The sequence below is a fragment of the Equus asinus genome, chromosome 25 (assembly GCF_041296235.1).
Source record: "Equus asinus isolate D_3611 breed Donkey chromosome 25, EquAss-T2T_v2, whole genome shotgun sequence".
NCBI lineage: Eukaryota > Metazoa > Chordata > Mammalia > Perissodactyla > Equidae > Equus > Equus asinus.
In genome coordinates, this window is record NC_091814.1 from 56,478,276 (window position 1) to 56,503,275 (window position 25,000).

A 25,000-nucleotide genomic window follows, 5' to 3' on the forward strand; every position below is an offset into this window, starting at 1 on the left:
GTATTCTTTCCCCCTTTTGGCAGTCAAGAGAACGGAAGCTGGGAAACATTAAGTAACTTGCCCGAGGCCACGCCAGCCAGCAGGTGGCAGAGCCAGAATTCAGCCCCAAATCTTTCTGACTCCAGAGCCCTGGTTCTCAACGAGCTAATCTGTGTAAAGTGCCTGCTACAAAGGACAAGTTCAGTAAATGTTAGTTCCTGTTCTCCTGAGTTTCCCCAGGGCTGCTCCTCCGAAAAATACCTTTCCCCTGCTGGATCACATTTCTTTTCCTGGATCCCCTGGGACATACGATAGAGGTAGGAACGGGAATGAGCGGCTGGTTTATACGGAGGAAAAAAATAAGACTGAGAAAGAGTGAGTAATTTGCATAAAATCATAAAACACTGGGGCTGTAATTAATACCCAGGGCACCTTTCTCATAAGGGTTTTGTTATTCAGCAGCCCCACTGGGTTCCAGGCGCTCAGCAGAGGGTGTCTTGCAGAGGTGAGAACGGAGGTTATGCTGTGTGGGAGCATCAGAGGCCACCATCCCCCAGGGGCAAGGCAGCGCCTGTCTTTCCTGCGGATGCTGGAGTTGATCACTGTGGGCCTGGATCATTGTGTGCTGGCAGGAAGATTCTGAGACCTATACTTTCTGAGCTTGGGTATTGTTTCTGCAGTTTGTTACAAATGATCCGAGGACTCCTCTGGATGGATCTAGGAAGAGAACAGTGTTGATGGTCAAGGTGTGGGAAGAGAGGATACTATCTTAATTTTATTAAATCAGGGTACCCTCTGCACCAGGTACAGTGCCAAGGGATGGGGGGTGTAATGGGAAGCAAAAGAAAACAAGGTCGCTGCCTCAGAGACCATCCAGTCTGATGGGAGAGATCACTCACACGCATGCATGGGCATGCACAGACAGCCCCATCTGACCTTACCTGGAAATAAAAACAAGAACAGATGACTGCAGGCTAGTCTGAATATATGGGTGCGTGTGGAATGGAGAGGAAAGAGCTGAGACAGGTGGGTTCCCCCAAACAGCCCTCGTTCTTTCCTCCCTAGACCCCTTTTCTGGTGCACATAGAGACCCATCTCTGCACACCCCAGCGGGACAGCCTAATCCTGCCAGCATTCACACTTGATGGGCAGGCCCTAGAGTTCCTCTGAGTTTTCTTGTAAGGATCCCCCAGGGAGAAATGGAGGAGTCCAGGTCATAGCACTTTAAAACTGATGGCGACTGAGAGTCCTCTGGTCATGTGGCTTTCAAACATTTATAGCAGTTAATCCGTTTTTCAAAACAAAGCTATATATGTGTGGCAGGCAGAATAATGGCCTCCCAAGGATGCCCACCAGCTAGTCCCAGAGCCTGTGACTGTGTTGTGTTCCTGGCGAATGGAGTTAAAATTGCAGATGGAACTAAGTTTGCTGATCAGCTGACCTTAAAATAAGTGATTATCCTGCATCATCCGGGTGGGCCCTTTCAATATGGAAGAGCGAGGCAGAAGTCAGTGTCAGAGCGACGCAATGTGTGGAAGGTTCAGCTGGCAATTGGCGGCTCTGAAGGCGGAAGGAACCGTGGCCGAGGGACGCATGCAGCTCTGGAAGCTGGAAGAGGCAGGAGGCAGGTTGTCCCTGGAGCTGCTGACACCTTGATGGCTCACTGAGACCCATTTTGGACTTCTGATCTTCTGAACTGTAAGATAATAAATTTATGTTGTTTTAAGCCACTAAATTTGTGGTAATATGTCACAGCAGCAACAGGAAATTAATACAATTAATACAAGGCTGCTGTAGTTGGAGCAGAGCTGGTGGACCAGAACAGCACTGACTCAGCCTCCTCCTGACCCGTGGCCCTGAAGGAATTGCTTCGTAGCTCGGAGGCTCTGAAGAGCCCACTTTGAAATACACTGTGTCTGAAACACAATACGATCATTTTCCAGATGATGAAACTCAGGCCCAGAGAGAAGTGGCTTTGTCGGAGGTCACACTGAGTTCGTGGAAGAGCTGAGAGTCCAATCGGGGCCTGCTCCTGTCATGTGAGCAGTCTCGGTGCTTACATACACGCTCTCATCCACTCATCCGTTTTCACACCAAATGTATGTGTGTGTTTTTACCTACAAAGACCTGGGCAGAAGCAAAATGAGTTCCAAGCTCAGGAAGATGGAGAGAGTGTCAGTCGAGTATGGTCCTGCCCTTGGCCCCTCACTAGGCTCAGTTTCTTCTTCTCTCTCTTTTTTTTTTTTTTGGTGAGGAAGATTGGCCCTGGGCTAACATCTGTGCCAGTCTTCCTCTATTTTGTATGTGGGATGGCACCACAGGGTGGCTTGATGAGTGGTGTGTAGGTCCTCGTCTAGGATCTGAACCCGCAAACCCTGGGCCACTGAAGCAGAGCACATAAACTTAACCACTTTGCCACGGGGCTGGCCCCTCAGTTTCTCCAAATATAGGCTATCGGCTTAGGTTGCTTAGGGCTATGTGGGCCCCGGAGCTGGTCCCCAGGTGGGCTTTATCACAGCCACCTCCTCTTGGCAGAGACACAGATCTATGAAGGAACGGGGCTGGGCCCCCCTGGCCTAGGCTACACCTGCCCGCCTGCAGCCTATGCAGCATTTATTACACCTAACAAGCTGCAGGTGGGCAGGACCAGGCCCTGGGGAGGGGAGGGCGAGGAGGAGCAGAGCCCGGTGCCCCCAGGGATCAGCACCCTCATAGCACGTTTTCTCCCCTCTGCCAGGTGTTTTGGCCTTCCCAGCTCTCCCCACAGCACACCTGAGCCACAGGCTGGGCCCCCAGGGCTGCCGGCTTCTGGTGTCAGTCTCCATGGCAACCCCACATTTGCCGTTCTGGTTTCTAATGACTTATTGGTGTGTGTGGTAATTGGCAGAGCTTGGCAGGCAGAGCTAGAGGAGCTGGGGAGGGGGACGGGGCAGGGAGAGGGGCTTGGCTGTGGGGAGGGGGTTCAAGTTTTGGATGGAGATAGAGGTGCGCTTTCTTCCTGCCCCACCCTTCCTGTTCCCTGCCGATTAATATCCAGAGTAAGGGAGCTGCTTCACGTCCAGGTCCTGCCCTCTCTGAGGAGCATCAGCTCTCTCCAGGCCCTTGAGAGGGAGACAGATGGACAGACAGATGTGGAGCACAGCTGCTCACCTGTCAGGCAGAGGCAGGCAGGCGTGGGGTGCTGAGGGCATGCTCATCTATGGCAGGTCAGACCACTCGTGTTTTCTGCCACTCCCCTGCCTGTTCCCTGGGCCCTGAGGACAAGGGTGCCTCCTGGGCCCAGTAGCCGCTGCCTCTCGGGGAGGGAGCAGGGTAGTGTACCCCCAGGACAGCTCCTTGTAGCACTTGGCCTCTCGCTCAGAGAACCAAGCCGGGCAGCGTGAGTGAAACGCCAGCTTGCACAGGTAGTGGGTGAGCCAGCCACGCAGTCCAACGTGGAGGGATGAGCGAGGGCCTGGCCGTCTCCGCTGCTCTTCGGCAAAGTTTCCCGAGCTCAGAGCTCCTTCCCCAGGGCAAGGCAGTGGGAAGGCCCTGGCCCGGTCGCTTCAGTCTTCCCCCACACCTCTCTACCTCCCCTCCCTCTGTCTCTCTCAGGTCCATTCTCTGTTTATCCAGTCCTGAGGGGCAGCTTGGTGAGCACCATCTTAGAGTCGGGCCCATCTGGGTTAGAATCCAGTGGCCATTGCTTATCAGCTCTGTGACCTTGGACATGTCTCTTAGTCTCTCTTTGAGCCTCAGTGTGCTTGTCCATGAAATGGGGTTGACATACGCATCTCACAGAGTTGTGAAAATGAAACCAGCTCACACTCCTGAAATGCTTGGCACATAGTAGGCACTAATAAATATGAAAGAATTTTAAAAGTCATCTTTTATCTGCTCAAATAGGAGCAATGTGATCAATAACTTAAAAAGCTCTGATGGGAGTGGTAGAGTTTCCTTTTTTAAATATTTGAAAGTAGTCTTCATTTATTCGGTAAGCATTTATTGAGGATCTATTGTGCACAAAGTACATAGGTCCGGGCTGTTAGGGCCAGGGGCTAGGTCTCCTTTATGATTAGGGCGAAATCAGGTGGGCTGTGCATCTCTCAGCATACAGCATCTGACAGGAGAGGGAGAGAGAAGGAGGCCAAGGAGGACTGGGAGCAGAGAGAGGGTGGCCCAGGGTCACCCGTGTAAGTGGATCTTCCGCAGATTGCTGAGAAGCGGCTGGCCCCACGAGACAGATCTGCCTTGTGAAGGCTCTGCTCTGTGTGGGTCATGTGCACTGAGACATGCCCGACTCCTCAAAAGGGGCGAGTCTGTTTTTAGAACTGGAAAGTGGATGCGGGAGCCGGTGGGTGCCTGCTCCTCCACTTTCGTAAGCTGCTGCTGAGGCTTGAGGGGGCCACCAGTGACCACCCAGCCACCAGACAAGAGGAGCAGATGCACCTGGACTCACCTGGGCATGTGAGCAGATCACGGCTCCCTCAGCTGGTGCTGGGAGGAGGGGAGGGGAGCAAGGGGGAGCTGGGAGCCTTGGCGTCCGTCTCTGCCGGCAGATGGACTTCTGCCTGCAGCAGGAGCCTGTCTGTTCTTCTAGCAGCCTCCCTGCAGCCTCCTCCAAGACAGAGCGCCAGAGATGCGCAAAGAGAACGTCAGAGACAGCTGGGGCCCTGGGGAGTGTCTGGCCCACGCTTCCCCACCTTCTCGTTCACATTGTAGCACACACACACAGTCTGCCCGCGGGTCAGTCGGAGTCCCTGGGCCCGGGGCTGAGGGTTGAGGTCTTGCACACCTTTAACCATTTGTGGCCTCCAAGAGCCGTTGGGAGCTCTGGCGTAGCCAGCTCCCCCAGCCTACCTTTACTGATGAGAGTCTGAGGTCCAGGGAGGGAAAAGGACTCGCCCAAGGTCCTGTGAGTGTCATCAGGACTAGATATAAACCTCCTAACTTCTAACCCTCTGCTGTATCTGTTATCTCTTCTCAAGACTCCTTCTGCTTTCTCTCCTGCCCTTTTTCTGTGGAGAACGTACTTCAAGTGCCCGGGAGTGTACTTTCTCTAAGAGAGCATTATTCCTTAAATCTCAGAAAATGAGGCTGCGTCTGCCCTCCCCCTTTCCTCAGCAGCCACCTCCTGCTTCTGTGAAGACTTTGGCATCTGTGCGTAGATGTCTTCACCTTTCAAGTCCGCCCGTTGTCCTGGGTGAGCTCAGAGACTAGATGGGCAACTCGTCTGCAGTGGTTTCCCCACCTCAGCCACTCACTTCCAAGGTCACACCCTAGATCTTGCCATCACCTGAAAATCACTTAACAGAGCACCCTGCTTTCTGGTCAGCACCTCCTGGTCTCCCAGCTTGCTTGTCCAGTGACTCCCACACAGCCATCTTTGACCTCATTGGGACCTTTGGTCCACTAGCAGCTCCACTTTCTTGCCAACCATCCATTACCTTCTTCTGCCTTGCCTTCTCGGAGTCCAGGTAGCTTCCATGTTCCATCATTTTAAGAACTCCCCTGCCAATATCCTAAGCTCTCTTGACCCTCTGTCTTTTTATTGCCCCAGTCTGGTGAAGTCCCAGGTCTGGATTAATCGCTCTCTCTGCTTCTCTATGCCTGCGTCCAGACAACTCAACTGCTAGAAAAAGACACTAAATGATGCATATTGGTACCTCTAAAAATTCATCATCACCAACCCAACTTATTCTTCAAAAGTGCCTGGTGTTCCTACCACACTCCTCTGGCTATCTCTGCCCTGACTCTCCACAGCGACCATTTCACACCTTCCTCCCCACAAGTCCACCCATGCCCTCACTCTCAGCTGAGGACCTCCCTCCGACTTCACAGAGAACTACAGGTCGTCAGGCAGGACTCCCTAAGCCTGTCCAGCAACCCTGAGACACGCCTGCCTCTGCGCCAGTGCTCCCCTCCTTCCCTCCTGTCTCCGCAGAGGAGGCGACACTTCCATTGCAGCCCCGCTCCTCCCTGCCTGGGTTCTAGATCCCGGCCTCTGGCCTCCTCAGGAGCACCCTTCCACCACGCTCAAGTTTATCCATCTTCAGAAACAACAAAAACAAAAACCGTCCTCAAGCCCAGCTCCACTTCCTGCCACCACCCTGTCTCTTCTCCTTGCTCTCCAGATTTCTTGAAAGAGTTGGCTACGCTAGCGCTCTTCATTTCTGCACCTCCCACTTCTTCCTCTGCCCCACTTCAGTCTGCCTTCCTCCCCGTCGCTCTCCGGGAACAGCTCTCTGTGTCGCTAAGCACAGGAAACATTTTTTATTTCTCAGCAGCATTTTTCACTCCTTTCTGCCACTTGCTTTTCCCTTGGCTTCTCTGACCTCATATTCCTGGCTTTTCTGGTTATTCGTAAGTCTTCTTTGCTGACTCATCCCTCCTTTCCCTTTCTTTAAATGTTGGCTTCCCTCATGTCTGGTTCAGGGTATTCTTTTCCCACTGGGTACTTGTCCCCAGGCCATCTTATGAGAGGCTTCTGTTATCACCCACATGCAGGTGACACCCAAATGTACGTCTGTACCCTGCGCCTTTTCTTCTGAGTTCCATATCCTTATAGCCACCTGCCTAGTTGACTAAGTTGATGTCTCAAGAAACCTCAGACTTGGCAGATGTAAAGACAGAGTCGTGATTCTCCTCCTGAGTCTCCCACTGCCTTCTCCACTCCCTGCCTGGTCCCCCTCCAGTATTGCCTGTTTCTGTGAATGGCACCACCTCAAACCAGTTCTGTATTCTGGGAGCCATGAACTGGGAGTCATTGTTGACTCTTCCCGTTACCCCCTTACATCCAGTCCATCACTAGATGCTGTCTGATCTCGGAAACAGCACCTGCATCCATTCACTCCTCCTCATCCTCACAGCCTCCACTTGAGGCTGCCCTCACCTCTCGCCTGGACCACTGGGATGACCTTCTAATTGGTGTGCCTAAATCTGCCCTTGGATCTCCAGTCCAGTCTCTGAGTAGCTCCTGGAACGGCCTTTTAAGGACACAGATCTGATCTGGTCACAATCTCCCAGACTCTCAGAGCTCTCCAGGGATTCCCGGTGCCTGCCCTGCCCTCAGGTACTCTGCACATTGGCTTCTTTCAGTTCTTTGACTGCTGAGCTCCTCTCTGCCCTACGGCCTTCACACATGCTGTTCCCCGGCCCTAATCACCCTTCCCACCCCAAACTTCTCCTCCCGAAATCCTAGTTATCTTTCAGATCTCAGGTCAAATAGCTCTTCTTTCCAAGAGCTTCCCCAGCGTCCCTCCAGAATTTTACCAGGCCCTGCGAAAGCCTCTCTGAATGACCACATGCTTCCTTCATCACATGCATCACGAGATCTAATTATATAATTGGTACTTATTAGATAAACGTCTGTCTCTGCCACTAGGCTGTGACCCAGGAGGGTGGAGACCCTATCTGTTTAGTTCACCGTCGTAGAACTGCTGCCTGGCACAGAGCAGGTGTTCAAAACTATTGGGGAAGTGAATTCATTCATCCAGGAAACCTTCCTCCAAGCCCAGAGAACTCCCGTGTCCTGAGTACACTCAGCATAGTCTATTTAAAATCTCTCTGCTGTCTTCCTTTTCTGCTGGGTAGGACTCTCCTTGAGGACAGACTGCTCCTTATTCCTGTTGGTGCTCCCAGTACCTGGCATGTAGTAGTAGCAACAGTAACATGTGATGAAGGCTCGCTACGTGCCAGCTGCTGTCACTGCTTTATAGTAACTCAGCGGACCCTAAAAATAACCTTTTGCTATGGGTTCTATATCCTACTTTTTTTAACTTTTTTATTTTAAAGTAAGTTTAGATTCATTGGAAGTGCAAAGAACTGTACAGGAAAGTCTTGAGTGTCCTTCATCCAGCCTCCCCTGATATTAGCATCTTACGTAACAATAGTGCAATATCAAAACCAGGAAACTGACATTGCTATAACTCAGAGAGCTTCTCCAGATTTCACCAGTTACACAGACGTTCATGTGTGTGTGTGTGCCCGCGCGTGTGTAGCTTTGTGTAACCACCACCACAAGACGCTTAACTGCGCCATCACAAGGCTCCCTTGTGCTAACCTTTATAGCCCCAAGCCCCATCCCTGACCCCTGGCAGCCACTCACCTGTCCTCCATCTCTGTGGTTATGTTATTTCACAAATGTTATATAAATGGAATCAGACAGGCTATAATCTTTTGCTGTTGGCTTGTTTTCATCAGCGTGATCCCCTCGAGGTTCGCCCAGTTGTCGCCTGTGTCAATAGTCTGCTCCTTGTTGCTGAGTGGAGCCCTGTGATGGGGTCTGCACCCACTACCCCATTTTACGCGTGAGGAAGCAGACACAGCTCGTAAGTGGTACTTAATAAACGTTTAGTAATAGGCACCTCGTGGCTGTTTATTGTACCGAGCTCAACTGAGTGACGGTACTTCGTGCTCTTAGCACCCGCACGGTGTTTCACCAAGTCAGGGCCCAATAAATATGCCAGTGAAGATGCGGATCCAGTAGCATCTTTGTGTACGTAGGTAGCAGCAACATCTAACTTACCCCTGTGCCTGGATATCCACGGGAGAGGAGTATGTCCCTCTCAGTATCTACTTTCAGTTTTGCTTGGAATTCTCAGAAAAGGAAAATTTGGGCAGTAAATATGATCACATACAGGGCTGGCATTTTATTGCCCAAAATGCCCAAAGCTATTGGTTCCAAATCCATATATGCCTGTTTGCATGGTGTTTGCATCTGATTTGCAGGCTGCTCATTTTAACACAATGCAGAGAAATCCTTCCAGCTCCCGCTTCTTGTCACCACTACCTCCCAACCGCTCCCCGGTCACACTGTGCTGGTGCAGCCTGCAGAAACGGTGGGTTGGGTCCTGAAAGTCCCACCCGAAACTGCAGAGTTCACTCGGGTCTTTTGCTTGTGGAAGAGAAGCCGAGTTACCGCCACTCGGCAGGAGCCTCAGGAGAGTTAATTAAGGAGAATTTGTGGATCTGGTGGACGTCCTCACCCTCAGGTGTGGAGAGCCAAATGTGATTAAGTGATTGGAAAGGGACCACAGGTCGGACTAGTCTCCATCCTGGGCACAGTGCCCAGGAGACGGGCTTGCTTGAATGCCTCTTCGATCCCTCTGCTTGGGAGGTGAGGCAGGAGTGAGCTGACCCCAGCCTATAGGGACACACTAGAGTTAAGTGGAGTCTCCAGGGTGGGACTTCCACAGAGAGTGTTTGGAAATGTGCCCCGTGGCCTCACAGGGAACCTGTGGTTTTAGTCCAATCAAGGCCTTACCTTGGTAAGGTAACAACTCGTCAGAGGGTCAGATGAAAGGGTGAGACTGAGGGCCCTGTCCTCGAGGAACTGCTAATGGTGTTAACCCACCCTTAAGCAATTAAAAATAATCAAAGGTCAAACTAAATGTTATAGGCCCTAAAGCTAGTGGTAGTTGGTGGAAAAAAGAGACCACACTAATTGGAGAAGGCGTCCTGGAGGAGGTGAGACTCACGCTGGATATTGAAGACTAGGCCTAGGAACCCAGCAATGGGACCACATGGACTCAGAGACTCGGAAGGAAACGTTAGAGGAAAGCAAATACGGATCTAGTATGAAGCTCACAAAAAGGTTCAAAATAAGATGTCAAGGGGCTGGCCCTGTGGCTGAGTGGTTAAGTTCGCGTGCTCCGCTGCAGGCGGCCCAGTGTTTTGTTGGTTCGAATCCTGGGCATGGACATGGCACTGCTCATCAAACCACACTAAGGCAGCGCCCCACATGCCACAACTAGAAGGGCCCACAACGAAGAATATACAACTATGTACCGGGGGGCTTTAGGGAGAAAAAGGAAAAAAATAAAATCTTTGGGAAAAAAAAAAAAAGACATCAAAGTTAATTTTGACCTTTGGCAGGTGATTGGGATTATGCCCCCAGGAATGCATGTCACTCTGCTGTCAGGGCACCTCAAAGGAAAAGTTGAAGAGTCCTCTCTAAAGGGATGGAGCGATAGTTAAGGAGACAGATAGACTGTTGGGAGAATGAGCTCCTTAGGGCCAGTACTGGGGGAGAGGGTGTGATGCTCTGATTTAGGACAGTGTCATAAGGACTCAAGTGGAAGTTTGTCATTCAAGGGAATTGAATGGGAAGAAAATATGACAGCACGAGATGGTCACTGGGATAGAGCTGGCAGTGTGCCAAGAGACTGCATGAGGGCATAAGGAGAGGCCGCCTAGGGGGTGGGGATGAGCCTGCAGGAGAAGCTGATCCCAGAGGGAGGGTGAGCACAGGGACCTGCAGACCACAGGAAGAGCCTTCCAAGAAGGAAGGGTTTTCAGCCACGCTGGATGATTCTGTCAAGCTCCTCCAGGCTGAATGCTGAGAAAATGCTGCTGGATCCAGAAGAGCTGTGGGATTGAAATGCAACTCAGGGGCGTATAAGCAAGAAGGGTCTGTGTTTAGAGGGAGTAACAGACAAAGGGGGCATTGTTGTTGTTTTCAAAAGTGGAGAGTGGTAAGTAAAGGACTGAGTTTCCTGAGGAGGTGGGAAGGGATGATGAGGTTGATGGTAAAAGGAGGAAACCTCTGTCCTTAAGTCAGAGGGAAGGCAGAGAGAAGGGGTAGCTGGCAGAGGTGTGGGGCGGAGCACAGTGAGGGAGGGCAACGGAAGTCTCGCCTGCCCATCCCTTCAGTGCCCCGAGGTCGGCAAGGTCATCTGTCCAGAGGTCAGGGAGCAGAAGCAAGCACAGTGAGCGGCAGATCTAGAGACGGCTCTGCGGAGTGTGCTGGCAGCAGCGAGCAAGGAGTAAAAGGCCTGGGCAGGGAGGCGCGAGCTGGAATCCTGGGGCTCTAATAGGCTGGTCTGCTGGCTTCCTCCTGCAGCGCCTTGTGAGGAGAGGAACAGGCACGGGGTGGGGAGAATTGCTAATTCTTAAGTTGAGCCAGGGGCAGCAATGACCTCAGTAACCTTTGCCTGGGCTCCAAAGCAGCCCAGCCTTCTGCAGACACCGCCCCCCCCCCCCCCCCTCCAGCCTGGCCTCCTCCCGTGAACAGCCCAGCAAGGAGGTCTGCCTGCTTGGCCCTGCCTCCTGGGGAGCTCTCCACTTTTCAGAGCTTGAGGCCACTTCTCCTTGGCCTGACCTGTCAGTGGGTCCAGCTCTAAAAGAGCCCCATTTGCCCTCTGCTGCCCTCTGTGCACTGTTTTCATTTTTCTCGCCTCCTCGATCTTGCAACAGCAGCTTAATAGCCTGCAAGAGGGTCAGACTGGGAAGATGAATACCAACCTGAGGAGGACTGGTCCTGCCTCTCCATTAGGGAGGTGATGGAAGGTGGGAAGCCGACAATGGATAATCCAAGGAAACGCAAACAGACGCAACACGCAGCTTGAGGGATAATCCAAACAGCATTTCCTCTCGTGCTTGGCATGTGCAATGATGACTTGAATGCTGCCGATTGCCTGGCCTAATTAGGTCTGACTTGGGGAACACTGGCTGCATTTCCCAGGGTATAGTAGACAGTGAGGAGAAACCAGAATGGGCAAGGAGTGTTTGCTGGAGAGAAGCCACCAGGTGAATCCAGTCATGCATCATTAATGACAGGGGTACATCCTGAGAAATGTGTCATTAGGCACTTCCATCACTGTGCGAACATCAGAGCGTGCTTACACAAACCTAGATGGCGTAGCCTACTACTCCCTAGGCTCTATTGTACTAATCTTATGGGACCACCATCATATATGTGGTCTGTCATTGACTGAAACGTCATTATGAGGCGCATGACTGTAATCCCCAAGTGTACACACAAGCAGAAGGGAGGGTCCATGGTGGCTGCCAGTCTTTGAAAACTTGGCACATCAGAGCACTCCAGATACTGGCAGGTCAACCCAGAACACAGCTTCCTTATCAGTGTATTCCTAACATGTTATGTGTTGACCTCCTAATGGCCAGGTTAACAGGGAGAATGCCTGGGCAGATGGGCTGTGTCAGGGCAGTGGTCCAGCGTGACATATCCCTGTCCCTGCCTGCACATGCTGACATGCCCCAGGCCCGTGAGCGGATGCCTCGGGCACCTCTTTGCCAAAGGACTATGAAGGCTTCCGGGGGCTGCTGCTCTGCCCCCCCTCCCCTCACCCAGAATGGCTTTCTGCTTCCTTTGCACCTTTGGCAGCAGTCCACGGTCCAGCTGAGGGAGGGAGAGGGCTGCTGCAGCAAAGAACATGAGGCTGAAGGAATATCCCACGTGCCTCTGGAAATGACCCATTTGAGAAAACATGAGTTCCAGTCTCAGCTCTGGCCTCAGTGTCCTGTATAATCTTGAGCTATTCACCAAGGCTTTTTGGGCCTCCATTCCCCTGCGGAGGCCATTTTCCATCTCAGACCCTAAGGAGATTTAGTAAAAGGAGTTTCCAGTCAGCATGAAACCAAGCTGTGCTCTGAGCAGTGGCCTCCCCAGGCTTAGGACAGAGCTGAACTGTTTCTCAGTGTCCAGACAAGGGATTGTGGCAGATTTAAAGCCATCTGAATTTAAGGCTCAGTTCCCAGCTACCTGTCACCTGTTTGCCCTTGGGAAGGTTGTTCTTTACCTGAAGGTCAACTTTTCATCCATAAAATTGGACTTACACCTTACACGAAGTGTTGGTGAAATCAAATGAAATAACGTGTGAGAAAGTATTTTACAAATTCTTAAATGTTCGATCACTGTTAGAGGTTGAGGGGAAAGGTGGCAGGGACTGTGGGGAGATCATGAGGCTAGAGGCATCCAGGTGTGAGTTCAAATTCCAGCTGTTTGTGTGCCTGTGGCCTTGGACAAGTTGGTGAACATCTCTTAGTTGTGGTTCCATCGTCTGTAAAGTGGACACAAGTAAGCCATGTCAGAGGATTATTGTGAGGATCAGATGACACGGTGTCTGTAAAGGGTCTGGAAGACGGGAGAGGCTCCCCAAATGTTGATCCCTTCCCCACGCCCCAAATCTAGCTCCCCCTCTCTTGTCTCCGCCCTCCCAGGCCTTCAAGTCAAGGGCAGCTCGGAAGATGTAATTTGCACACACTTTCAGACATTCAGCCTGTCCTGGCATTTCTCTTTGGAAATGCCACATTGTCTACATCCTCCTCAGCCACGTGTCTTCCATCTTGGGTTCCTTCTTCTCGTCTACAGTAGGTGCTTGCTGAGGAGTGCACGACTGGTCAACCCAGTCCCCAGTCCCTGTGGAGTCGTCAGGCCGTTTGGTGGCCCTCCGCCTCTGCTGGGGACCAGCTTTCCCCGTGCTGCCTTTCCTGTTTGCCCAGCCATCCCAGGGCAGCATGTCCAGGGGACAGGAGTGCTGGAGACTGCTCAGAGAGTGCTTCTCCCTGAGGAGGGCCTCCTCCCCGTCCTGATCCTCCTTAGCCCAGAGAGCTGCCCGCTCACGGCCCACTGCTGCTCCTGCTGCCTGACAGCGCTTCCTCTGTGCTGCAGCCTGGCCAGCCTCTGACCCTCGCTGCCAAGGGTGCCTGGGAGCCCTTACCCACCCAGCTGCCCCTCCAGGCTCCCAGCAGGATGGCACTTAGGCCTTTTGACTGGTCAGATGTGCCAGCCCCTATGTGGTCTGGTCTGGTCTCAAAATCACCGTTGGGGAGGAGGGGGGTGTTCATGCAGATTCCCAGACAGCGCTCCAGACCAACTAAATAGATTCCAGGGTGTCCAGAAATCTGCATTTTAAATAAGCTCCCACGTGATTCTTATGCACAGTGAAGTTTGAAAACCATTGGTGTGACTTCTTTTCTCGTTTTTGTTGAGGTAGAACTCAAACAACGAGGCACACGAATCGTAAGTGTACACCTGATGAATTTGTCCACGGGGTGTACAGTAGCCCCACGTCACCACAGCCCAGCTGCAGCTCCCGCACAGGCGTGCACTCAGCAGCCCCTGAAGAGGTGGCCATCCGCAGAGGCCTAGAACCCCGATGAGTTCTGCCTGTTTTTGTGTTTCGTATGGTTGAGTGTTTGGCTTCCTTCACTCAACGTTGTGGCAGTGCTGCCTACTCTTAAAAGCCCAAACGACTTCCTTCCCTTCCCTTCCCTCACGTTACTCTCTCCCTCAGGACAGGTTGGCGGGTAGACAGATAGGGACAAACAAAAAGGGAAAGAAAGGAAGCAGCGTTTCCAGGGCCCGACCTGAAGCCACTCTCACTGCAGTTTCCTCGAGTCCTCCCCGGCCAGGCCTTGCGGAAGGGCGTCCTTCAAGCATTAGTGTCTGGAGGCTCAGGACCCGTCGCTGTGCTGCGTGGAGGACTGGGCCCATTCCCCTGCCAGTCTCCCTGTCACAGCTCCTGGGGACACTCATTTGTTGTGTGTGGATTGCCAGAGGCCAGGCACATTCCAGATGAAATTGGCCAATTTAAACTACAAATGAAAAGACAAATGAGATGGAAACTGCACAGAACAAGCCTGCTCCTCGTCAGCAGGCGTCAGTCCTGCCGTGCGCAGCCACACGGCCTAGTTAGGCCTTCCCTCGACTGAGGCCAGAGAGGCTTTTCCGTCAATGGGCAACCCTGTCTCCTTCGCAGCCAGCCAGAGGAGCAGCTCACGAGGCTTTGAGGGGAGCTAGCGAGGGTGCCTGTGTGTGGAGTCGGGGGAAGAGGGGACAGGCAGGGGACACAGAGCAGTTACAGAAACAAGGCGACACAGAGAGGAGATTTCATCATTGCAAAAGAAAAAAATATATTTCAAGCATCTACTACGTGCCAGGCCCTGTGCTCGGTGTTCAGGTTATAAAGACAGACAGGACCTGCCCTTAAGGGTCCCCCAGCCTAGGGGAAGAAAAGAGAGAAAGTGAGATGATGATGACCATTAGCAGAACGGGCAAGGAGAGATGGAGACTCGTCTGTAAAAGGAGAAGCAGCAGCTGGAAGGGAGAAGTGAGGACGCACAGGAGAGCTGGAGATGAGCATACACAGCCGGAAAGGAGGAGCGGGGGCCCACGGGCAAGCCACTGCCGTTTCAAGACCAGGGAGCTACTGGAGCAGCAGGTGCAGAGCTGGGAGGAAGGAACTGGGAGGAGGAGGAGGGGGCCTGCCTCTGACCCCTGGGCCAGGGAAGGACAGCCAGGAGGACAGCCTGGAAGGGGCGTGCTCACAAATGGCTTTACAGACATCAGCTGCTTGGTTCCTGGTAAAGTGAAAAGGAGAGGGGCTGGCAGGGGCCGGGCTCCATCCAGTGAATGGAGTGAACCAGTCAGAACACACTTGGTCAGTGGTTTACTCCCCATTGTGCAAAGAGGAGTCGAGACCCAGAAGTTCTCAACCCCTGGGTCTCTATCTCATGCATTTCTGAGTTGAGAGAGTTGCAGAAAGGCAGGGAATGCAAATTTGTTTTTTTATGGAGCGAAATACAATTTTTATAATAACAATAGCAGACACTTATAAAACACTTACCATTAGCCAGGCTGTTCTAAGCACTTAACATGTGCTAATCTATCTGCATAGTAAATAGGCAGGAGAAAAATCCTAGTGCGTTTCAAAGCCAAAGAGGGGCCGGCCCCGCGGTGGCCGAGTGGTTAAGTTTGTGCGCGCTCTGCTTCAGCGACCCAGAGTTTCACCAGTTTGGATCCTGGGTGTGGACCTAGCACACCACTTATCGGGCCACGCTGAGGCGGCGTCCCACATAGAGCCAGAGGGACCTACATCTAGAATATACAACTGTGTACTGGGGGGCTTTAGAAGAAAGAAGATTGGCAACAGACGTTAGCTCAGGGCCGATCTTTAAAAAAAAAACCAAACACAAGTGACTTCTAAACTGTCCATCTCCTCCCCCACCACACACACACGCACACACACACTCACACTCACTCACACACACACGCACACTCACACACACACTCACACTCACTCACACACACTCACTCACTCTCACACACACACACACTCACTCACACACACTCTCACACACACTCACACTCACTCACACACACTCACACTCTCACACACACTCTCACTCACACACACTCACACACACGCACACTCACTCACACACACTCACGCACACTCACTCACACTCACGCACACACACTCACACACACACTCACACACTCGCTCACACTCACTCACACACACACGCACACTCACACACACACTCACACTCACTCACACACACTCACTCTCACACACACACTCACTCACACACACTCTCACACACACTCACACTCACTCACACACACTCACACTCTCACACACACTCACTCACACACACTCACACACACGCTCACACACTCACACTCACACTCACTCACGCACACTCACACGCACACTCACGCACACTCACTCACACACACACTCACACACTCGCTCACACTCACTCACACACACACGCACACTCACACACACACTCACACTCACTCACACACACTCACACTCACTCACACACACTCACACACACTCACACTCTCACTCACACACACACTCACACACACGCACTCACTCACACACACTCACACACACTCTCACACACTCACTCACACACTCTCACACACACGCACACTCACTCACACACTCACACTCACGCACACTCACTCACACTCACGCACACACACTCACGCACACTCGCTCACACGCACACACACTCACTCGCACACACACTCACGCACACTCACACTCACACACTCACACTCACGCACACTCACACTCACACTCACACACACACTCACACACACACACTCTCCCACACTGAAAATTGGTTGTGAACTGTTGACCACTGAAAGCTCCAAGCCAACTCTCCTTTGCTGGGTGACCATGAAGCAGAGGTCCTGGGAGGCTGGATTTGGAAGCAGTCCCAGGAGCACGTGAATGATTCCAAATCTTGTGGGCCGGATATACTCACTCTCTCCCTCCTCGTCCTGAGCTGAAGCGCTCCAAGCCAGGTGCTCAGGGAGAGAGGAGACCCAGGAGAGGTCCTGAAAGATATGGCACTTGGGTGAGTGTCCCTCTCACCAGAGCCTGCTCTTGCCCATTACCAGAGCCAGAATCCATGTGCATGGCACCATGGTGGGTGTCGCCAAGGCTGTCACCAGGGAGCTAGTTTCCATGGTGACAGAAGTACACTAGACCCTCGATGTTCTCCAGGGTTACGTCATCGCCCTTCACGAATCCAGGATGAGAGACTACCGTGTAATCTTCCCCCATAAGATGCAGGAAGGTATGACTGAGAAACATGAGGAGGATGGCCAGCGAAGGCAAAGTCACCCAGCTCTGAGCTGCCGGGAGGTCTCCTGGGGTCTGCCTCGCAGCACTTGCGGGTCAGCACTGGACACTATTTCATGTTGGCCAAGGGCGGGCTGTTAAAGTGGAGACCACTTTATGATAAACCTGAGAATGCCAAGTGTCTGCTGCTTTCCATACCACAGGGAGCAGAGAGGGACTTGGATTAAACGTGGTGGACAACACCTCCATGGTCTCGGACCACCACACTAACACGGGGCAGAGGAGTGACAAGGCGCAAGCCCACAAGGATGAGGGCGGGGACCAAAGCAAATCAGTGATGTCAGTACAATTTTGGAAGTTGAGAAGCCGGCTGACTTGGCTCGTTACAAAAAGAAAAACCTGGAGGCCCAGTGGAGGAGCCAATGAGAAATGGGCAGACCCCTGCCCCAGGACCACAGAGGGCTCAGAACGGGGTGACTCTGAGGAAGGGTGGGGGATAGGCCCCCGAGCAGGGGAGTGAGACCCGGAGCGCCTGCTCACCCCGTCCAGCAGGGACTGTCCCTGCCCACCACAGCAGCATCCAGGAGGGAGCGTTGTTCCCAGAGGGACTAGACCAAGAAGCTCTGGCTTGGGGACATTCATACTAGTATGGGTGGAAATGAGGCAATATACTGAAAAAGGGGGATTTGCTGAAAGTTTGCAAGCCAAATGGGGAAGCCCCTGGCCCTCTTCCTCCTGTGCGCTCTCAGAGCGCTGGTGCCTGGGCAATCGGTGACATTCGGAGGACTCCACAGAAACCTCCCACGGTGGGACCCACCAGTTAACAAGCTCTGCCCGTGTACACTGAGCTCCCAGTCAGCTTCTAAATGTCTCGTAAACATAAATCAGCGGCTGAGGATGACTCGATTTTTAAGGAAAGCATCCAATATAAAAAAGCATAAGCTAAAATGGGAAACAATTTGAAGAAAGCAGGTAGTATGCAGGGAGCAAAAGAGAACAAACACCACCACCACTCCCACCACAATTGATACCTTTGGAGAGAGAAGAGCAGATTTTATGCCCACAGAGCAAGAACAAGGGGCCTTTTTTTAAAAAAAAAATATATAATTCACATACCATAAAATTCACCCTTTTAAAGTGTACAATTTAGTGGGTTTTAGTATATTCACAAAGTTGTACAACCATCACCATCATCTAATTCTGGAACATTTTCATCATCCCAAGAAGAAACCTCACACCCTTAAGCAGTCACTCCCCATTCTTTCTGCCCCCCAGCCCCTGGCAAGCCCCAATCTACTTTCCATCTCTGTAGATTTGCCTGTTCTAGACGTTTCGTAAGTGGAATCACACGATATGTGGCCTTTGTGTCTGACTTCTTTCACTCAGCATAGTGCTTTCAAGGGTCGTCTGTGCTGTAGCGTGTGTCAGCACTTCATTCCTGTATGTGGCTGAGTAATATTGCACTGTATGGATATTTCACGTTTTATTTATCCATTTATCAGTTAACGGACATTTGGATGATTTTTGTTTTTTAGGAAAAATGCAGAGAACAAGAATGAGTTCTTAGAAATTGAAAATATACTGTTTCCTCAAATGAAAATGATTACTTTCCAGATTGCAGGCATCCACTAGGTGCCCAGCACAAGCCATGAAAAAAGACACAACATTTTGAAATTTCAAAACGTCAGGGATGAAGTGGCGGTTCTGCGGGCATCTCGAAAGAAAGGGAGGCTCTGGGGCAGCAGCATTCTTCTCGGCAGAACCCCGGAAGCAAATAGATAGCAGAAAAATGCCTTCAAACATGAGGGAGAGTGGTTTTCAATGTGAAATTATATTTCCAGCCAATTTATCAAGTAATTATGGAGATCAAATAAAGACATTTTCAAACATGCAAATTTTCAAGAAACTTACCACTTTTCCAAAAGTAACTTGAGCATGTGCCCCCCCCACAACAGGAAAGATGACAGGAACCCGGGAGAGAGACAGAATATTCACTACCCCGGGAAAAAGCCTGCAAGGACTCGCGCCAGAACCGTAAGGTTGTTAGCATCAAAGGTGGAAAAGGTGGTTGTTTACATCTTCTCCATGTGTTTTTCTATGTTTTCTCATTTTTCAATAATGATGCTGTATTGTACCTGAATTGTGGTATATTTGTCAGCAGATACGGAGAGCCAGAGGCAGGAGAGGTACAGAGGAAACAGGACAGGTGTGGCACTCTCAGGGCCACTGGGCTGCGCTAACCACTGTCCCTCATGGCCGGCGCCCCGTCCGACATGTCTCACAGCCCCAGGGCCCTGTTGGTCTGTGTGTCAGTCTGTCTGCCCTGCCAGGCTGAGAGCTGCCCAGGACAGGGTTGGGTCCTGTTTGTCTCGTTTAGCCCCAGTGCCTGGCAGGGAGCAGGCACAGAATCGGTGCTTGCATGAAGGTGTAGAAAGAGGAAGAGAGAGGAGGAAAGAGGGAAAGACTCCCACCAAAAGTAGCCCACACAGTGAATGAGACCTGGAGTGGGGATGCGATAAAGGTTTTACAGGCCTCCTGGCCTGGAAATCAGAGAGGTTGATTAGAGATCAAGGAGGCAGTCAGGCCTGGGCTTCCTCCAGAGTCCCCCCAGCCTGGGCCAGTGGAGCCAATTCCTGGAGTAAATAATCCCCCAAACACGGAACTTCAGAGTTGAGAGGGACTAGCGGCCGTGTAGCCAAGCGCTTTTATCTTGCAGGTCAGCATCAGAAGCCCAGAGTTCCAGCTGCACTTGCACAAGTCACCCCCCTGCTCTGTGCCTCGGTGTCTCCCACTGAAAAACAAGGAAGCCACTGAGGTGTATGCAGCTGCCTCTGGTCTGACCTTCTGAGGATGTACAGCATCCCAGGAGGCCGAGGACCAGCTCACCTTGCTTAGGTGTTGAGGCTGCCCAAGGCACAGACCCCAGGTGAGGGCAGAGCGTGGCGGGAAGGCTCCCCTCCCAGCCAGCTCTCTGCACCTGTGAAGGCAGCTTCTGAAATGGATGCAGGTGCGGCACAGCCTTGGGCCAGCTCTCCTTTCCCCAGAGGCAGACACTGGCCTGGGACAGCAAGTGGGGACCCAGCGCCTACATCAGCATCACCTACTTGGGAGCTCGTTCAGCCTGCAGAATCAGGGACAGAGGAGTGGGAGGGGTTCGAGGTTAACAAGCACTCTGGGTGCTGTCTGCCAGGGCGCTCTCTGATTTCAGAAATTTGGGAGTAGGCGGGCTGGGACTTGGGTGGGAGGTTCAGTGCTCATAATCGAAATAGCTACCATTTATCCAGGACCCGCTCCACGTGGGGCCCTTTTTGACGTCTCTAATCTTTACAACAACCACACCACAAAGTAGGTATTATTACTCTAATTGTACAGAAGAGAAAACTGAGACCCAGAGCAATTTAACTTGCCAGACCTCACACAGCTAAAGAGACAAAGAGCCAAACTTTTAACTCAGGTCCGTCTTGCTCTCCCACTGCACAGCTCCGGCTCCTTGCTCAGGGCCTAAACCGCTGCTTCGTGCCTGCCTCGGGCTCTGGAGGTGACCAGCTGAACTGGGAGGGGGTGGGTTTGCATAAAGGCAGAGCAGCCGTGGGGAGGGGAGTGGCAGAGGCGAGGGGCCCACTGCCCACCTCTGCCTTTCCCTTGTCCTCTACCTCTCAGCGTTCTTCAGGCTCACAGGTGCTGTTTTGACAGGGCGGGAAGCCCTCCACAACCTCTGTCTTCCCTCCTCCCCAACCTCCTATTGTCTCACTAATGAAAGACGCCTTGAATAATTGCCCCTGCTGCGTGTGCAACATCCGCAGGAGAGTGGCAGCGGGTACCGGTGCCCTGCACTGTGGAGACGCCTGGGCGCTGGCAGGAGCCCACTGGGGAAGGGAGGCAGCGTGGGGAGAAAGCAAGTAGGACGGGGAAGGGCATGGAAGGCGGTGGTAGTTCTGAAGGCCTGCAGCTGGGAGGAGAGGGTTGCGGAAGGAGCCCTGAGCGCTCGCACCCAACCACGCCCGGCAGGCCCACACTGTCCCGCTGGAAAGGCACGGCTCCCGTTCTGAAGAGCTTGCTGAGCCAGGTTCCTGGCACCTGTCCCCTGCTCCAGCGGCGGCACCTCCCTCAGGATGCGTGCTGTGGCAGCTCACCTCAGCCTTTGCCCTGGCCGTTCCCTCTGCCTTACAGTGACCAAAACCATTCGGCTTGTCCGGGACGGACGGGGTTTTTGGGTCTCAGGACTTTCGTGCTAATGCTGGGAAATGGGGACAAATTGGGCCCCTGCTCTGCCTCCTCCTTATCCATGTCTCAGTCTGCTTGTCCCTCCTCAGAGGCCTTTCCAGGCCCCCCGGGTAAAATGGCACCAAGTCACTCGACCCTGTCACCCTGTTTAGGTCATGAATTAGTTTTCTGTTGCTGCTGTAACAAATTACCGCAAAATTTAGCGGCTTAAACTACACACGTTTGCTGCCTCACAGCTAGTTCCGTAGGTCAGAGGTCCATCTGGATTGGCTCAGCTGGTCTCTGCTCCAGGTTTCAAAGGCCAAAATCAAGGTGTCAGCAGGGCTGGCCTCTAACTGCAGGCTCTGGGGAGAAGCTGATTCCGACCGTTGAGGAGGCTGGTGGAACCCAGTTCCTCCTGGTTGTAGGACTGAGGTTCCCATTTCCTTGCTGGCTGGCAGCTCCTAGAGCCCCTCTTCAGGCCTTGTGCATGGCCCCTACGTCTCAGAACCAGCGACAGGACGGGGAACCTGCACGCTTGGAAGCACTCTTCTGCTTCCAGCTGGACAAAGCTCTCTGTTTTTAAGGACTCATGTGATTAGATTTTTCCCACCCAGATAATCCGGGACACTCTCCCAGCCCTAAAGTGCATAATCTTAATTACGCCCATCGCTTTTGCCACGTAAGGTAGCAGATTCAGCAGGTTCAGGGGTCGGGCTGTGAACATTTCTGGAAGCCACACTGCCACCATGTTCTTCAGAGCCCTGTCGCTCTGATCTTATCTACTTTCATGTTTATTCTCCTTCTACTGCCCCCCCCAGCTCCATGAGAGAAGGGGTGGTGTGTGTTGCTCACTGCAGTGTCCCTAGCCCTCCTTAGACAGTGCTTGCACACAGTAGGCCGTTGGTGTTTGTTGAATGAATGCTGCAGTGACTTGAGCGCTCAGTAGAAATGGGAACTTCTGGCAAGTTCAGAGATGCCTCCCGGAGCCCACTCCTCAGCTGGGCAGATGGCAGGTGGTCAGGCAGGGGAAACCTCTGAAGGAAGAGCCCACTCCTGGCAGCAGGGCTGCAAGGCCAAGCGCGGCGCCGGCTGACAGGCCGCCAGTGTTCTCCCTCCTCCCACCAGGACCCCTGACCCATGGTCCTTCCCCGCCTGAGGCTCCCAGAGGGCAGGAGCCTGAGGCTGGGTCCCCGAGGGGTGGTGAAGAGGTGGAGGACCAGTCCAGGAGGCCGGGACTGCCTTGCCTCAGCTGGATTCAAAGCCAGTCCACCTGGGACTTCACACAATTAATTTCCCCAATCTGCAAAACCATCAGCTTCTGAGGGAAAACAATTAGCCCACTGCAAATTGTAATTGTCATCTCACTCCTGATTTTAATTTGGACTAATGAGCGCTAAGTGATTCCGGCTCCCTCCCCCTCCCACTGCCCCGTGGCCCTGGGCCCTCACCTGCCAGCAGGCACTTAACCCTCGGCTGCCCACCTTGTACCGGAGGCGGGCAGGCGGGCGGACGAAGTGGGACATTTTGGGGCTGGCATAGGGCTGGGCCAGGCAGGTGCCACCAGGAGGGAGGGAAAAGCGCCTCAGGCCCACACGGGAGCTGCCTGTTTACAAGGCTCCCAGGCAATCGAAGTTTTATTGAATGAAATGGACTACTGGCTAGCTCCTCTGTCACAGCCCGTTACCTCCGGCCACGCAGTCTCTGGGAACGCAGCTTCCGGGAGGTCTGCCTGCCTCCCTGGGGCCGGGGTGCCTCTGCCTGGCCTCGCTGCCCCCACCTGCCTCACTGCTCTCCGTGTGGGGCTGTGATTCTGTGCAGCTGGGAGGGGCTCCAGGGTCTATCTGCCAGTCACGGGGCGGTGTGGGAAGTGGCCTTGCACCATTTAGTCTACCCCACTCCTGCTAAACAAACCAGGGCTTCAAGAGGGAAGGGACTTGCTCAGGGTCACGCTGGGACGTGGACTCCGCAGAACACGTGGCCCGTCGGGCTGCCACTTGGCTGTCTCCCCTCTTCTTGGACGTTTCTCTCCTCTCTTGCCTGTGGCGTGCACCCAGCACAGTGCCTGGGACACTCACAGCTGCAGGAAGGAAGGAGGAAGCAGCCCGGAGCCCCCTCCGCCGCCTTCTACCACGCCGCTCCCTGACGCCGCCTCACTCCCGGTTAGGGCGGATTGAATCGTCCACACTGCTCCCCGATGCTGCCTCACTCCCGGCCAGGTCCAGTGATTGGTTCCTTTCCGCATCGTGCATTATGCCTCCCTGTAGCTGTGTGCTGGGACACAGACGAGACCCTCCCTGCCCTCGAGGCCCTCACAGCCTGGTGGCTTCTGAGTGGGGCTGTTCAGCCTGGGTCCCCAACTCCCGAGAGGTCGCTCTTCAGTGAGAACTGACGCTAAACCCTGAGCTGTGGCGGGTGAAGGAATGAACCCTGGCCCCGGGCTCCTGCCTCTGGCTGCGAAGTGACCCCGAGTTCGTGCACGGCTTTGAGTCACTGCTGCTTGAGGAGTTGGTTTGGAATCAGGGCCCCGAGTTCTTGTCCTGGCTTTGCCCTTGACCCCGTCTGTGGCCTTCCACAGACCCCTCACCTGCCTCCTCTGTCCTGAAGCCAGGGCCTTGGCTCTGCTGCCTCCACCCTTGAATTGTGACTGACAGAGCCTCATCCCCGCTCCATGCGTAGTGGAGGCAGCATGGCTGGTGGAAGGGCCCTGGTGTGGTCCCGAGCAGCCGGGGTTGGGGCCTGCCTCTTCCACCGGGGGCCCTGAAGCCTCTGCGCCGCCTGTTCCTCATCGGTAAACTGGGGAAGGTGGTGACCACCTGCCTGGTAACGAGGCCGTGCAGGTGAAGGTGTCTGCAAATCAGCGGACAAGCACGGGGTGCCCACCTGACCCCCTGAGTAAGACCTGCCCTGCCGCACGAGAGGGAGCCGCTGTTTGCCCTGTCGTCACGCCTGCTTCTCAGGTGCCATCCTTCAGTTCAGAGGAAGCGCTAACCTGAGGCAGGTGGGGAGGTGGGAAGCGCATGGAACTGGGCATTGGGAGGGGAAGGGAGGTCGCCTCTCCAAGCCTCAGATTCCTGCGCCACTGGATTGGGTCAGCTCTCAGGCTTCCAGCTGCGAGATCCCGCAGTTGAGAGTTCTCCAGCAGTGAGGGCAGCCTGTGAGTGGCCCCAGTTCCAGCCGTGTCCTGCTCAGGTCCCTCTTCCATTGCCTCCTGAGGGAAGGCACAACTGGCTGCTCCTCTCCCGCGTTCTCTGTATTTTCCCCATTGTCTGCCTCCCAGCCAACCCATGACCCGACCCGTTCCAGCCCCGTATCGTTTCCCCACTGCTATCTTGCCTTTGGTGTCTTTAGCTGGTCCACCTGCCTCCTCTCCCTGCGCTGCCCCCACCCCGTGTCTGCCTCCCCCAGCTGCCACATCTCCCTCCCATCCCCTCCTTGGCCTGACCCCAGGGAAGGTGTTGGGTGGTTGGGTCCACAGCCTCAGCACCCGTTCCCCTGGGAGGAGCTTACAGCGCCTCATCACATGCCTGTCTCGTCACTGGAGGAGAGAAACCAGCCCCTCCAGCGTGGCCTGCTCCTCGTCACCGGACATTCTTACCTGCTGCGCAGCGTGACCTGTTTCCCCCAGGTGGCTGGGACTGTCTCCTGCACGTGGAGCTGCTCAGACATGAGAAGAGGTGAGGTAACACTCCGCTCTCCCTTCCCCC

The 25,000-nt window shown here is 53.5% G+C and overlaps 1 protein-coding gene across 14 annotated transcripts in view; it reads left to right on the top strand.

The window, feature by feature from the left end:
* LRRN2 (leucine rich repeat neuronal 2) overlaps positions 1–25,000 on the top strand; it is a 59,842-nt gene that overhangs the window by 6,810 nt on the left and 28,032 nt on the right. For 6 of the 14 annotated variants that reach the window (XR_011497988.1, XM_070496809.1, XM_070496811.1 and 3 more), the window contains exon 1: positions 3–24,970. The exons of 2 other annotated variants lie outside the window; for them this stretch is intronic. The gene's annotated coding sequence lies outside the window, so the exon portion shown is untranslated. Of the gene's footprint in view, positions 1–2; positions 24,971–25,000 lie in introns of those variants that run through there. 6 more of the 14 variants (XM_070496804.1, XM_070496805.1, XM_070496806.1 and 3 more) reach the window with 5 other exon arrangements.